Source organism: Myotis daubentonii, chromosome 2 (assembly GCF_963259705.1).
Source record: "Myotis daubentonii chromosome 2, mMyoDau2.1, whole genome shotgun sequence".
NCBI classification, from domain to species: domain Eukaryota; kingdom Metazoa; phylum Chordata; class Mammalia; order Chiroptera; family Vespertilionidae; genus Myotis; species Myotis daubentonii.
Genome location: NC_081841.1, coordinates 158,167,214 through 158,181,338, shown reverse-complemented (window position 1 = coordinate 158,181,338; position 14,125 = coordinate 158,167,214). Strand labels below are relative to the sequence as shown.

Genomic DNA, 14,125 nt, shown 5'->3' with positions numbered 1-14,125 from the left:
GTAGTGAATTTTGTTAAAAATAATGAAGTTGAAGCCAAATGAACCTTTAGTTATGATTGTGCTAAAAGATTCAAGCAATCAATTTATCTTTTCTATACCATTTCTACAGGCAAATTCATAGTATTTTTCTCTTTCTGTTCAGAATTTAAAAAAAGTCACCTAAGTCCACTGTATATCTTGTCAATGCTTTTACAACTTATACCTCAATTAATGAATTCTTGGGAAATGAACTTGTTTCATAAACAATCCATGTTAAACATTTCCTATAAATCCAGTGATTTTTTTTTAGATGCTCCCTATTCTAAATTGCATTATTTCTGTTAAAGTTTACACGTTGGTAATCACATATGACAAATTTTTTTTTTCCCCTTGAATGGAGTCTCCTTTTATTGTAAAATGTAATGTGACAGAAAGGACACTGATGTGGGCATTGGATAAACCTGAATTCAGATCTTGGTCTCTTCTATGACATTTAGCGTCTCTTTCATGTGTAAGTTGCTGAATTCTTAATGATACTGTTCTTGTGAGTGTTAAATAAAATAACCAAAATATTGCATATAGTTCCTAGAATTCAATAGGCTCTCAATAATTGTTGATTGTTAGTATATTAAGTAATAGGGGGGTCCCTCAGCACAGCCTGCCTCCTCTCACTGTCCAGGAGCCCGCAGGGGATGGCGTAGGCCTGCTCCCTTAAGCTGCAGCCTGGCCTCCCTCCAGGCAGGTATAAGGGGAAGGCGCTGCCTCCTTCACCCCACTGCTGCTGCCACTGTCAGCCCTCGCAGCCACTGCGGCATTGTCAGGAAGGACATCCGGAAGACGTCCGGTCTATCCTGTCTAATTAGCATATTACCCTTTTATTAGTATAGATTATTAACCGGGATAAAATTGTGGAATTGGCAAAGTTGGTCTTTAAATCAGCCTCCCCTTTCAACCCTTTTGTGTGTTATTTTTCTTTGTGATAGTGACTTTACCTCTTCACACACACACACACACACACACTTCCCCTCCACCATGGCGTCCTTGAGTACTAGAAAACAACTTAATTCTTGCTACTCCTTCCTCAGCCTGTTTCTCTGAGAATTCGGAACTCTAGGGGCTGAGATTCAGAAGTGGGTGAGTCATCTGTCTTTTCCTCTTTGGCCTCTTTTGACATTAGGATCTGCATATTAGTTAATGTTTAATTACAATATCCCTATATATTAGTACTTTCTCTCTGCTATATCTTTATGCTCATGTCTCCCAGTAGTTAGAACAATGAAGATCTGTCATCCGAGCACATATATTTTGTTATAAAGTTGGGATTAAGTAAGGCTATGTCCCATGTAGAAGGCAATACATCTTTGGAAGGAACAGGAAATTGAAGTTACTATATGCTTAGCAGTAATAACATTTATTTTTTCCTTCTGATATTATTTTCCTTATAGATCGGAGATACTTTTTTGTTTTGTTTATTAATTAGTGGAATCATTTTAAATTTAATTTAACAAGTATACATGTTAATAAGATTCTAAATACATTTTTTCAAGATAAAGGATTTTTTTTCTTTTTTCATGTATTTGTTTTCTGTTTGAAGTATGTTATGAATATCTCATCAGATAAAAGATTTTGAGAGTCATTAGTTATTAAGAACATAAATGACAAAACTTTATGAAAGTATAACAATCATCCAATTTATTCCTCTCCAATGAAAAGCACATAAATGGTCTATGCTTTAGAGTTATACTTCAGAATTACAAATACAGTAAGAAGTCTAATTTGTATGCATCAGCCTTCACTCCTGTGTTTGTGCTGGCTTTAAGCAGGAGCACAGCTTTTAATTGAGAGGTTTTAAGTTCTGCAATTAAAATTTACCCTTTTTACGAAGAGGGTTGAGTGATAGTTTTTGATTTACTTTAGACAGTTTAGACAAATTATATTTAAAAGAACATAAAGATGCACAGAGCATTTCCTGATCCAGAGAAGGTCAAAGTGTCTTAGTCGCATTTTTTGAAAGTTTTACCTTGAATAACTAATGATTCCTCCTACTTTATTGACTAAACCTTGCTTAAGATATACAAGCAGGATGTCAAACTGCTCCAGAACATCGACTCCTTTGAAATCAGTGACCAAACGACCTTGACAGTAGGAAACATGATATTTTACATCTTATGATGTTATATTAAAACCACCTCTATGAAGGATTCAGACAGATTACATTAGAGCCTCAAAAGATGCTTCTATTTCTCATTTGATTACTTTGTGTTTATAAAAATAATGAAAATTCTTTGCAAACTACTGGAAAATTTGTTTAGAGCTTTGACCATAGCAAAAGTATGGTAGAAATTTTGCAGACAGATGTTTAATTCAATCAAGGGGACTCATAAAATGGATAATTCTGGTCAGTAATGAAAGTTGAGGTCACAGAAACAGATTTGTGGCATAGTAACAACAAAAAAATCTCTTGGATACTTTTTTATAAGCAGCACATTAACCAGGGATTACACAAATAAAGTAGAATTAAAATTAATGCCTCAGAAATCTGAAGATATTTGTGTAAATCAGTGAGAAAAACATTTCAAGAATTTAAAAATATAGGAGAGAGGGTTTGAGCTCTGCTCACCATGGGTTTTTGTGGGACCATTGTTCCAAGGCTGGATGGAGGTGATAGAGATACGGAAATGGTCAGATGGTGAAAGGCCTATGAGACGTGGTACTAAGCAGGGGCGATGTCGGATGAGAGTTGTACTTTTAGAGTAGATAAACTGCTTTGGCAGCATTATTTGATGGGGATGATAGTCACACTGGAGAGCATTCAGGAGACAATAGTGATTATTAAGGTTAGAAATTAGAAGGACCTTTTAAGCTTACTTCACCCAGGCGGTGTCAGCTGAGACATAGAAAGCATGGTATATCCAAGAAATAATGGAAATTTGAATTGGAGATACTGCCGAAGTATTTGAATGGGAGCAAACATTATTTTAAAAACTTTTATTTTATCTGATGATTTTTAGGAAATTATTCACCAAATGTTTCTATTAGTGTCCATGTGATATAGTGACCAAGGGTACGCCGTTAGATTCAAATTTCTAGAAATATTTATAAACAAAAGGAATAATTGCTTAAAACAAAAACGTAAATTATTTTTTGGCTTGAAGACAGAATAACATTTACTTTGATTAATCTTAAAGGCACACCCTTCTGTTTTCTTGGTGAGTTTGTAAAGATTTATGAAGTTGCCCAATTGTTAATGGCAAATAACAGCTGCTATTTTTACACATTCAGGGATTTTTTCTTTTTGCAATCTGTGATAAATACTGGCAGAGCATTATAAAATGACAAGGGTGCTGAAAGTGCGAATGAACTGGCAAACATGAGGTCCCATTATTTATTTTAATCTTATTGAAGCTACCCTTCTGAACTAGAAATATATTGGCAAATAGTTTTATTGGCTTGTTTTTGTGCTATTGTATTTGGATAGAAACTTATCATTTTAATAGACAATTGTTAATTTAACATAAATATTATGTGTGCTGATATAAGAATACTGATTTAACTTGTTCATTTTGTGCTGCAAAAGCAGGGCCTGCTTTAGGCAAAAGTGCTGAGTGCCAGAAATTCCTCTCTTGTGCCTTCCCACAGCTCAGTCCTGGACTCCAACTCTGCCCCCGTCTTGTCATGCCACCACCATCTACTTCCCTTGTGTCCTGGGAGCCCAGGCTGGTGTTTCTGCCAGGTTCCTAGACTACAGTGTAAACGCATGTCCACTGTATGCTTTTTAGTTCACAATCAACTGATGATAAGAATTAACTAGTTGTGATATGTTAAGGAAAAGGTCACGACATTTAGAAGGACTCCAATTTTTTAATCTAATTCAAATAAACGCTCTGTGGAGATATCAGGGAGAAGATGGTGATATCATGGGTTACTAAAGGAAATATTTAGAGGCAAGTAGACCAAGAGTAGTTAATAGTGTTGTGAGATAATGGTGAGCTCAGAGAAATATGATCAGGGAATTCTCTATAATAGGTAATGCTCCTTTATTTAAATGATTTTATTTTGATTAGAATGACATTAAGTGCTGATAGATAATAGGTAATGCCTAAGTTTTGATACTTGTCTTTGTACTTAGGGTAATTACCAATGGCTGACTGCTTATAAGCCAAAAACATTTTAAAAAGTATAATACAATTATTCCTAGTTGAAACTAATGGAAAAACATTAAATTGTCAGAGTATATTCTCTACACTCGAGGTGGATTTTGTGACAAGTAAGTTCTATTATCCCAGTGTGTAATATCAATGTCATAGATCAAAAGGACACTTTACAATTCAGTGCTGTGATTCTAGAATGTCTCGTGAAAACTACTAATTCTCAGCAAAATACTCTTGACCTTTATGGCTAAACACCTGGTCAATTTTAAGTAATCTAGGAAGACATTTCTTGGAATAGCCTCAAAATTGTAATAAATGAAAGAATTGAAGAATATGTCTCTTTTTAAAATAGTCTTTGATCATCTTTTGATGAAAAGTGCCATGAAAAAAGAATATAAAAATTAGAGAGTCTCAAATGTATTTTATTATCACTTTTTTTCTGAGCAAATAAGAAAATGATGTGCTTTATATACTATAAAAATAAACAAAAATCTCCACTAAAAATTACTAAAATATCTACCTAATTAAAGACACACACAAGCATTTTCAGAAGATTCTAATGATAAACGAGGGTATTCAGTACATTTCAATTCTGTATACTGACATTTACAAGGATGACAGACAAAGCAGAAATAAAACGTTATGTGTTTTCCTCAAAAAACAAACCACAGCTGGTGGGTTTAATTTTATTCCTACCAGCCGTGACAGCAGCCTTTTTAAATATTGAAAGTGTGAATTAAAGCTTCTGCAAAACAGTTGCCATATAAATTTCCTTAACCACTATCAATTATATATGAAGTATCAGAAAATTGTTCTGGCCTAGTTGGTGTGGTTTTAATACGATGGAGATAGCAAATGTTAGATGCTCTCAGCTTATCAAAACCTCCCAGAGAAGGGAGTTGAGTGCATCAGCTGGTCCTCCAAACTATCAAAAAAATAGCCTTCAAGATTCCTTCTTTCTTTCCTGTTCTCATGGCACTTGGATGATAATTATATATAAATTGAAATTGAACTCAACATTGGTGAGTCTCTACAATGGTGCTGTTGGATAGAACTTTCTTTGATGATTAAAATATTCTGTGCCTGCATTGTCTAGTTCAGTAGCCACTGGCCATATATGTTCATAGAGCGCTTGAAATGTGATGTGGCAAGTGCAATAGAGGAACAGGATTTTAAAACTTATTATATTTTTATTTGATAGACACATGCAGCTAGTGGCGACTGTATTGTACAGTGAAGCTCCATAGCATGCGCGGTACTTTGTTCCAGAGAAGGTAAAACCAACCAATCAACCAACCAACACAAAAGACACTCACGTGGGAGGGAAGAGAAGATATAAATATGTATGTACATGATTTTGGATAATGCAAGTCAGAATGTTGTAACTACTTAGATGTACCAGAAAAACTAAAACAAGGTATTGAAGCAAAGAGTGGGGAAACACCTATTCGAGTTTGTGATGGAGGAGAAGGTAGTTAGAGAAACATTATTTTATGCTCCCCACGGACATCCTTAGTGCTGCCATGGAGGCAGGAGAGGCTCCCGCCACCGAAGGGTTTGCAGAATTAGTGGACATGTAGACAAGCTCTGGGCAGTATCTTGGCAGTTAGAGCTAATTTGCAGTGGCATTCCAGATGGAGAGAACTTGGGGAGAAAAGTCAGGGCATTAGAGAGGCGAGGACATGTCATGTAGTCAGTGAGGAACAAGCTTAGCTGGAGGGTGAAGACAGAGCAGCCTTGACTATTGGCTAGGGCCACCACATCAAGGGCATACACCAGGTAGGAAAAGGAGTCTTATTTTGTTGATGGAAGGGAATCTCATAAGATGTAGGGAGGCCAAATAGGAAGTCATGAAACTGCCCAAGAGAGAGGTGTGAGTCTAGAATCAGAGAGGTGGTTGTGGTAAAACAATGAGGATGAAGGACAGGAACTTCTTGAGTGCATTCTCCTACATCTGCTTGTAGTAGTATATTTTTTAAAAATGGTGATATAAAAGTCTATGTTTTCTGCATAGGCTGTATTCTTCTCAGCTTGGTACCAAGTTATGTTTTATAGAGGCTTGTTGTCAAGTACTCAGGCCTAGGCACAAACAAGTTATAAAATGCCTAACAATCTAATAGGATCCAATGCTTTAAGACTGATTTTAAAGAGAGGGTGTTCACACATGGGCAATGCTTCACTATTAGATTATACTGTTAGATAATGAATGGATGGGAGGAATACAAAGGAAATACAAACTCTCTTTTGTGAGCTGAATTCATCTTTATAAATGGAAAAACTCGAAAGCTATCTCCATGAAACAGACCTATAGTAGGCTTGATATTTTTTTGATGATTTACACTGGAATGATAATTTTAAAAATAGTTTAAGAAGAAACTTCAAAATATAAGGGTATGTTGTATATGTAAGGAATCACTTACCCTTCAGTATGGTAGTAACACCTTTTACACTCATGGGCGAGTGCCTGAACTTTGCGCCATATACAGATTTGGCACACAAGGATATGTTTCAGTTTAAAATTTGTAAATACAAATTTAAATGTTCAAATAAGGAAATGAAAACTGCAATTCTTTAGTAATTATTCTAGTTAAAACAAACACATAAAATGTACATGAACACTTGTACTTATAAAATTTTATCTAACTGTTAGGGTGTTTGTTAAGAATCTGCTTGTGTAATGGAATTGCTAAACAGGATGTTAAAGCACTACCAGAAATTTTACAAATATTCAGCATATCAGAAATCATACAGATGTTCAACTCAAAGTTTCAGCTTGCTTAAAAAAACTTTCTGATGTTAAACTGGTGCTCTTTTTCTCCCCATAAATACTCCTTATTAGTGTGCCTACATTTAAGAGAGGTTTCAAAATAGTAAGAATTTACCCTTAAATATGCTCATACACTTTAATGTTTTGCTCCCAAGTTAATATCACACATGTTTTTCATATAATTAGAACAGTTTATTTTGCATATGCCCTGGATAAAATGTTAGAGGCAGAACAACTTTGTTTTTGCCAGCTGTTTGTTTAAACACCATTAAATCACAATTCACATTGCTTCGCTAAATGTCTTAAAATTTTGCTCCACGTATTCCTTGGCTTATAAATGTTAGGGTGAGTTTTTAACACAACCAAACTCGGCATACTTATAATGATTACAGTGGTTTTACATTTTGAGAGTGTGTCTCATACTCTAAGAACAATTATATAGTTTTTATTTTAATTAATTTTGTTTGCAATATTTACAAAAGACTTCTTTCTTTTTTAGTTTTTAGCTCTTGCTTTTTTTTTAGCTCTTGCTCTGAGTTAAATGCATTCTTTCATTAAATTTAATATATTTGTTAGTTTTTATTAATGTAAAGAATAACATCTTTATCTTCTCTGGTGAGAGATTTGCACATGCATGCTACTTTTCCTAGTTGCTCTCTGTTTTTGCTAGCTTTAATCTTAAAACTAAAAAAAAAAAAAAGTATCTTAGTCTTTCCTTCTGTAATTTAATTCTGCCACAAGAGATTAAATATGCCTTATTTATATTAGCATATAAATTAATAATGATTCAAACAATTATTTACCATATAATAGAAAAAAGGCATTGAATGAATTTACAAATCCAGTTGGCCACTGCTTGTAACTCAGAACTGATAACTATATTTCTAAAGTTATTCCTTTCATGTGTATAAGGTAAATTTAAATCTCTCTTGGAATATAAGGAATATAAAGGATGGTGAATATTTGCTAAAAAAGCAGACAATCTGAAAGGATTAAAATGCTTTAATCAGACAGAAAAAAAACGGCTTTGGCCACTTGATTAGGGCTGATTTCCACCATCTGCTTATACTTACTGAGGATCTAGCCCTGACTGAACACTAATTTGTGCACTTCCTAGAAATTGAAATCTCTCAGCAAGCAAATTAACAAGAGCAGGGATTCAGCAATAATGGAGCTCCTCGGCTTTTGTTTCCCTCTGACAGATGGACAGGGTGTGCTCAAATTGAATTCAGCTTTAATTGCATTGTGCCATTTAAAATTTTATCTGCTCCACAGATTTTGTTTACAGGTTTCAGGATTCCAAACCTTTGGAAGTTTTTTTTCTTTTCTTCTTCTTCAGTACTGAGCAAGATAAAGAACATTGTAATTCTGTGTGACTGGGTGGTGTTCATTGCAACTCCTTGCCCTGAAGGGTAGCACATTAGGAAAAGGAATTATGTTTTTTAAAGTCTGGGGCAAATGGAAAACAATTCAAACTTTGCATATTTTCAAATATTGACAGCTCATAAATAAAAGTAATCCGAAGTGCTCTGTATTTCATATCTACATAAGAAAAGCAATTTGCCTTGCTTCAATTCAAGTATTTCAAACTTTGCCTGCTATCGGTCTATCACTTGGAACTGCGCACTCCTGAATTCTAGAGATAAACTTTTTTATAAATGAATCATGATATTTTAAAATTACTTTTAGTTTCTGCTTGATTGACAGTCTTCAGATAGAACTGACTTATATGAACTGTTCTTTTGAGCAGAGGTATGAAATACTAAATCATTTAGGCATGTCCTAAACATTCCTGTGAATCTAACGCTGAAGATGCATTTGTTACAAAATTGCTTGTCAATCTACAAGCATTTCCTCATAAATCTATGGCTTAGTAGGTACTAAACTCTGACACTTCTGGTGGCAAACAGAGATCCTGAAAGCTTGACTACACCATCATAAGTTTGATTTGCACCCTATTTATGTGAAGATTGAAGACTTTCAGCTATTGAGCACCTTGCCAGGAATGACTGAATTTGCTTTACCATGAGGCAGGGAGTTGAGAATGAGGAAATTGGAGGAGGGAGGGCTGCGTGGGAAAGGAGGGGCGGGGTTCTCCAGAGACTAGACAATGTGCTGTGCGCCTCTCCACAAGTGACATGCGTCTAAAGAGCACTGAGAAACATCTTAACATATCTTGCCCACTTTCAAATATGTAGTTTTGATAGACGCAGTTTCCATTTGTTATATTCCGTTAATACCCGATCACCCCCTTCCACTGGAGGGGGCTTTGTCAAAGGTCTGTTAGGGTTGTGCAATGTCTCCTTGCATGTGGCACGGTGTATGTTTGTTTATCATTACATGGATCTCCTTATGAAAGGGGCTTCTTAAGTTAATAATAATTAAAGCGATCTAAGAGCACTTCCACTGTGCTGCTACATTCTACTACAACGGGCTTCAGGATCTAGGTGGAGGAGATGGCAGTGGTTGCATAGGCTCCGGGGACCTTTACCGAGCCCCAGGGCACGGTTTCGCTGCAGTCGTAGCTCTCCAACACCCTGGTTCTAGGCAGAGGAGGGCCTGAGTTCAACAGCCCTCTTTCCCAGCCACTGGCTGCCAGAAACCCATTGAAAGTGGAGGAGGAACCCAAACTTCGTACCTTTTGTGAGAAGCCCACAGCCACAGAGGCTGCTGCTGATGCTCTGGGTGAAGCCTGGAAGGGTTATGTGGTTCGAATTAGTGGTGGGAACGACAAACAAGGTTTCCCCAGGAAGCAGGTGTCTTGCCCCATGGCTGAGTCTGCCTGCTGCTGAGTAAGGGGCACTCCTGATATAGACCGAGGAGAACTGGAGAGAGAAAACACAGACCTGTTTGGGGTTGCATTGTGGATGCCAATCCCAGTGCTCTCAACCTGGTCATTGTAGAAAAAGAGGGAGAAGATATTCCTGGTCTCACTGATACCACTGTGCCTCATCGCCTGGGGCCCAAAAGAGCTTGTAGTATCCACAAACTGTTCATTCTCTCTAACGGAGAGGATGTCCACAAATGCGTTGTGAGAAAACCTCGAAACAAAGAAGGTAAGAAACCTAGGACAGTGGTCGGCAAACTCATTAGTCAACAGAGCCAAATATCAACAGTACAATGATTGAAATTTCTTTTGAGAGCCAAATTTTTTAAACTTAAACTATATAGGTAGGTACATTGTTATTAACTTGATTATGGTACTCCTAAGATGGCCTTTGCTAAAAACTTCCTCAATCTGATCGAGGTACGTTCGCTCAGGTTGACCCCTTCCAACTCTCCCATCCACACTTGTCTTGTATACTTGCTTTGTCTATCTCCTTTCGTTCATCCTCTCTGTATACTTCTTCTAACGCCACTTCTTCAAAGTAGACTCGCCCAGGCCAAAAACCGACTTCTGTGCGTGGGCCACGAAGTTTCAATTTCACTGTACGTGTGCACCCACACATGGTATTTTGTGGAAGAGCCACACTCAAGGGGCCTAAGAGCTGCATGTGCCTCACGTGCCGCGGTTTGCCGACCACTGACCTAGGACTAAAGGACCCAAGATGCAGCGTCTTGTTACTCCACGTGTCCTGCAACACTAATGCAGGCTTATTGCTCCAAAGAAACCACGTACTAAGGAAAACAAGGAAGAGGCCCTGCAGAATATGCTCAACTTCTGGCTAAGAGAATGAAGGAGGCCAAAGAAAAACGCAGGAGCAGATTGCGAAGAGACGAGACTGTCCTCTAAAAGAGCTTCTACCTCTAAGTCTGAGTCCAGTCAAAACTGAGATTTTTGTAACAAATAAAGAGAGCAAATATTTTTTTAAAAATCTATGAAAATGCCATTGCAATTTTGGATAATGCAATTTCATTTTAGAAAACAGGCTTACATGTTATCAAAATGGATCATTTTAGTGTTTTTCAGAGGTCGCAGCTAAATGAGGATTCCAAATCTTGGTTAAGTAATCGAGTGTAGGCATTGCTGAGACCATTTTAGTTTTATAAAGTTTTAAAAATCTTTCCTGGTCATTCTCTACTTGCTGTGTCTAGTTAACAGACAGGAGAAAAGATGTCCTATTGTAAAAGAGCAAATGTTGCCGAAACCGGTTTGGCTCAGTGGATAGAGCGTCGGCCTGCGGACTGAAAGGTCCCAGGTTCGGTTCCGGTCAAGGGCATGTACCTGGGTTGCAGGCACATCCCCGGTGGGAGATGTGCAGGAGGCGGCTGATCGATGTTTCTCTCTCATTGATGTTTCTAACTCTCTCTCTCTCTCCCTTCCTCTCTGTAAAAAATCAATAAAATATATATATATATTTTTTTTAAAAAAAGAGCAAATGTTATCATTACTAAATAGATAAATCAAAACTCTAGAAGTTACCATTCTAAATTTTTTACCTGCCAATATATTTTAAACAGGGCTTCCCTACTAAAACCAATAGAGAGAAAAAGCTGATCTACACAATATACTTGCTTCCCCTTGTGCTTTTAAAATTGTTTATTTATTGTGTTCTCTTTAGCACTCTGGTTATGCCAAATTACACTTCTGAGCTTTCTATCCCCCTTTGCTTCCTTGTTGCCATTGTAAGCACCTGTGCCTTATTTTAGTTGCTTTCTCAGATATTTTTCATAGCAAATATTATCATCAAAGCATGTGAGAGCTGCATGGAACCTTAGAGGTAATCTAGTCTAAGTTATTCATTTTACGGCTGAGGAAGCTACAACTCAGAAAGTTAAAGCAACTCACTCAAGCTACCCTTTGAGTTACTGGAAAGGCCAGAATTAAGATCCAGCTCTCATGAATCCCTTATCAGTGAAATTTATAGAAGCATCAAAGAGTTCATGGCTTCAACTCCCCACCCTTAAAAACTGTTAGTGTAGCATTCACCAAAAATATAAACAGAAAAATCTTCATAAAAAGAACACTAATAAAAATGAATAGAATATATACACATGCACCATTAAGATTTTTCCACTGGAAAATGCAGAAATAATGATTTCTCATCACCAATACTCATAGTACGTACTGCATTTAATATATATATATATATATATATATATAAAATTTCAACTGTATTTTGTACCTAGTGTATAAGCAGTATGTGCAGATGCATAAGCTTCAAATTTTGGCAGACTTCAAAACCACATGGCCAGATTTGAGCCACTTTTTCTTAATTGGGAATTCCATCATAGAGGTGCCAATTAGGGTGCTGAATAAACCTCATGTTCTCTTCTTGCCACACGGTGGTTGAAAGCCGGTATGTGATATCTGTCTCGAGTTTATAGTCTGGTACAATAATGTCATTGCCCCATGTGGCAAATGGTGTAAGCTATTGTAAAACTGTTTGTCTATGTGATTAAGACATTGCTGCAGTGTGCAGCACCAGCCAATTACTTTTTTAATTTAATTATAGCAGAAAAAGGAATAGCATAATAGAAATTCTTGTCATAGGGAATATGTAAAATGTAAATTGAGGAGCCATGAAAATTTCATGCATTGGCAGCCTGATTTGTTTTTATTTTCAACTTGTTATGAAGACTGCGTTTATTCAATGCCATAAAATAAGACATAGCAGCATTTAGTAATTACTTAGTTTTACATCAAAATAATTATATACAGTATGCACTTGTGAGCCCCTCTGCTATGTATGAATGTAAAAATAAACACTTCAGGGCCTGTATCCCTTTTTACTTTTAGACAGTGTAAATAAAGCTGAATCTTCAACTTTCAAATTAAAACTGATAACCTTGGGCATTCAAGGCTTTTATAAAGGAAGGGGGGAAACTTTAGCTTGCCTCAAAACAGGTTGTGTCTCTGGAATGCTTCTGGGACTAAGGAGATCAATTAAGTGTGTATAAACAAACAGTTGGAAAAAAGCTACTAAAACAACAGAGGAGAGAGCTCTCTATTGGGCTCCAGGGGCCTGGGGGAGCGAAGTTTCATTAACTGGATCTGAAGTCCTATGGCCTTCTATAAACAGGCATTAATTAAAGAATGTAAAAAATAAAGTTTCAGACCTTGCAATATGTTAATGATCATATGATTCAGGGCCCGGGAAGGAGAAGAGCAGCAGAGGTCATAAAATAAGCATGAAGCATTTAATATGAGTGCTTGGCAGGGATTTCTGCAAATTAGTTGGTTATTTGCTGGTCCAAAGCAAATTAAGGTGATTTTGCTTCACTTGCTAATTTTTTATGTGCATGCTTGGCAAAATGTTTTTCACAAATGGATGAAGGTTATTGTTAATGGCATAATGAGAAATATTAACATATTTAAATAACCCCCCAAATTCTGACACTCCGCACAAGCATGCAGTTTTTATTTAAAACAGACATTGCCATTTTATTAGGTCCTGAAGATCATTTTAGATGAGATTATGAAAAGTATCTAAGTCATAATGTTTAGCATTATGAATGCACCTTAAGAACTTTTTCACATGTTAGCATATGTGTTTTTGAATAAAAGTTATAGGCAATGGACGTGTACATAGCAGCATCTTTTAAAAATCAATTTTCATGATTTATTTGCTTGATAAAGGAGCGATGAAAAATAAAACAGATGAAAATATACTTCTAGAATAAGATACTAAATTTAAAGGTGGTTTTCAGAAAAGTGACATATGTGAAATTTTGGCTTTAGTGGCATGTAGTCTGCTTCCTTCCTTTACTTACTTCTGTACACCTATATTTATTTTGATGGAGATAAATTATTCTGTGTTTATGTATTCTGATTTGGTTCCTCATAAAGTTTCCACTTTATCTGAGCACTCAAAGTACAGTTTAAAAATTGGAGCAACTTCTCTAAGAAACTCTTTTGAAATTACAGTCAAACTGCCCTGTCACTTTAATTACCATGAAGTTGCACAGAAGTACCGAATTTGGCAACAGATCCTTATATAGAAGGTGGTGCTCGACTTGGATGCTACTATTGGCATTGTTCTGTTACAGCAATTTTAGATGGACAAATTGCAGTTGAGAAAATTTCATGACTCGGTAAAATGAGCAATGATGACATCTGTGGATGCGGGTCTGTTCATATCTTTGCAGAGCCTTTAGGGAAATAAATATCTCGGAACATTCGGTGAAGTGAAGCTCACTCAATAAATCAACCTGACACAATAACACTTCTGGCACATGAGCCCTACTTCTCCCCAGCAACACCTACCCCTCTGTGTTCCTGTGCTACCAAATGGTGTCTCCCCATAGGCCTCTAAATCAAATCATAGCATACAAATACAGTGAGAAT

The 14,125-nt window shown here is 36.5% G+C and overlaps 1 protein-coding gene and 1 pseudogene across 2 annotated transcripts in view; both read left to right on the top strand.

Annotated features, from left to right (window-relative positions):
- Positions 1-11,131, top strand: part of LOC132225907 (small ribosomal subunit protein eS6-like) — a 63,226-nt pseudogene extending 52,095 nt beyond the window's left edge.
- Positions 1-14,125, top strand: part of DACH1 (dachshund family transcription factor 1) — a 446,835-nt gene that overhangs the window by 54,751 nt on the left and 377,959 nt on the right. The gene's annotated exons all lie outside the window — the stretch shown is intronic.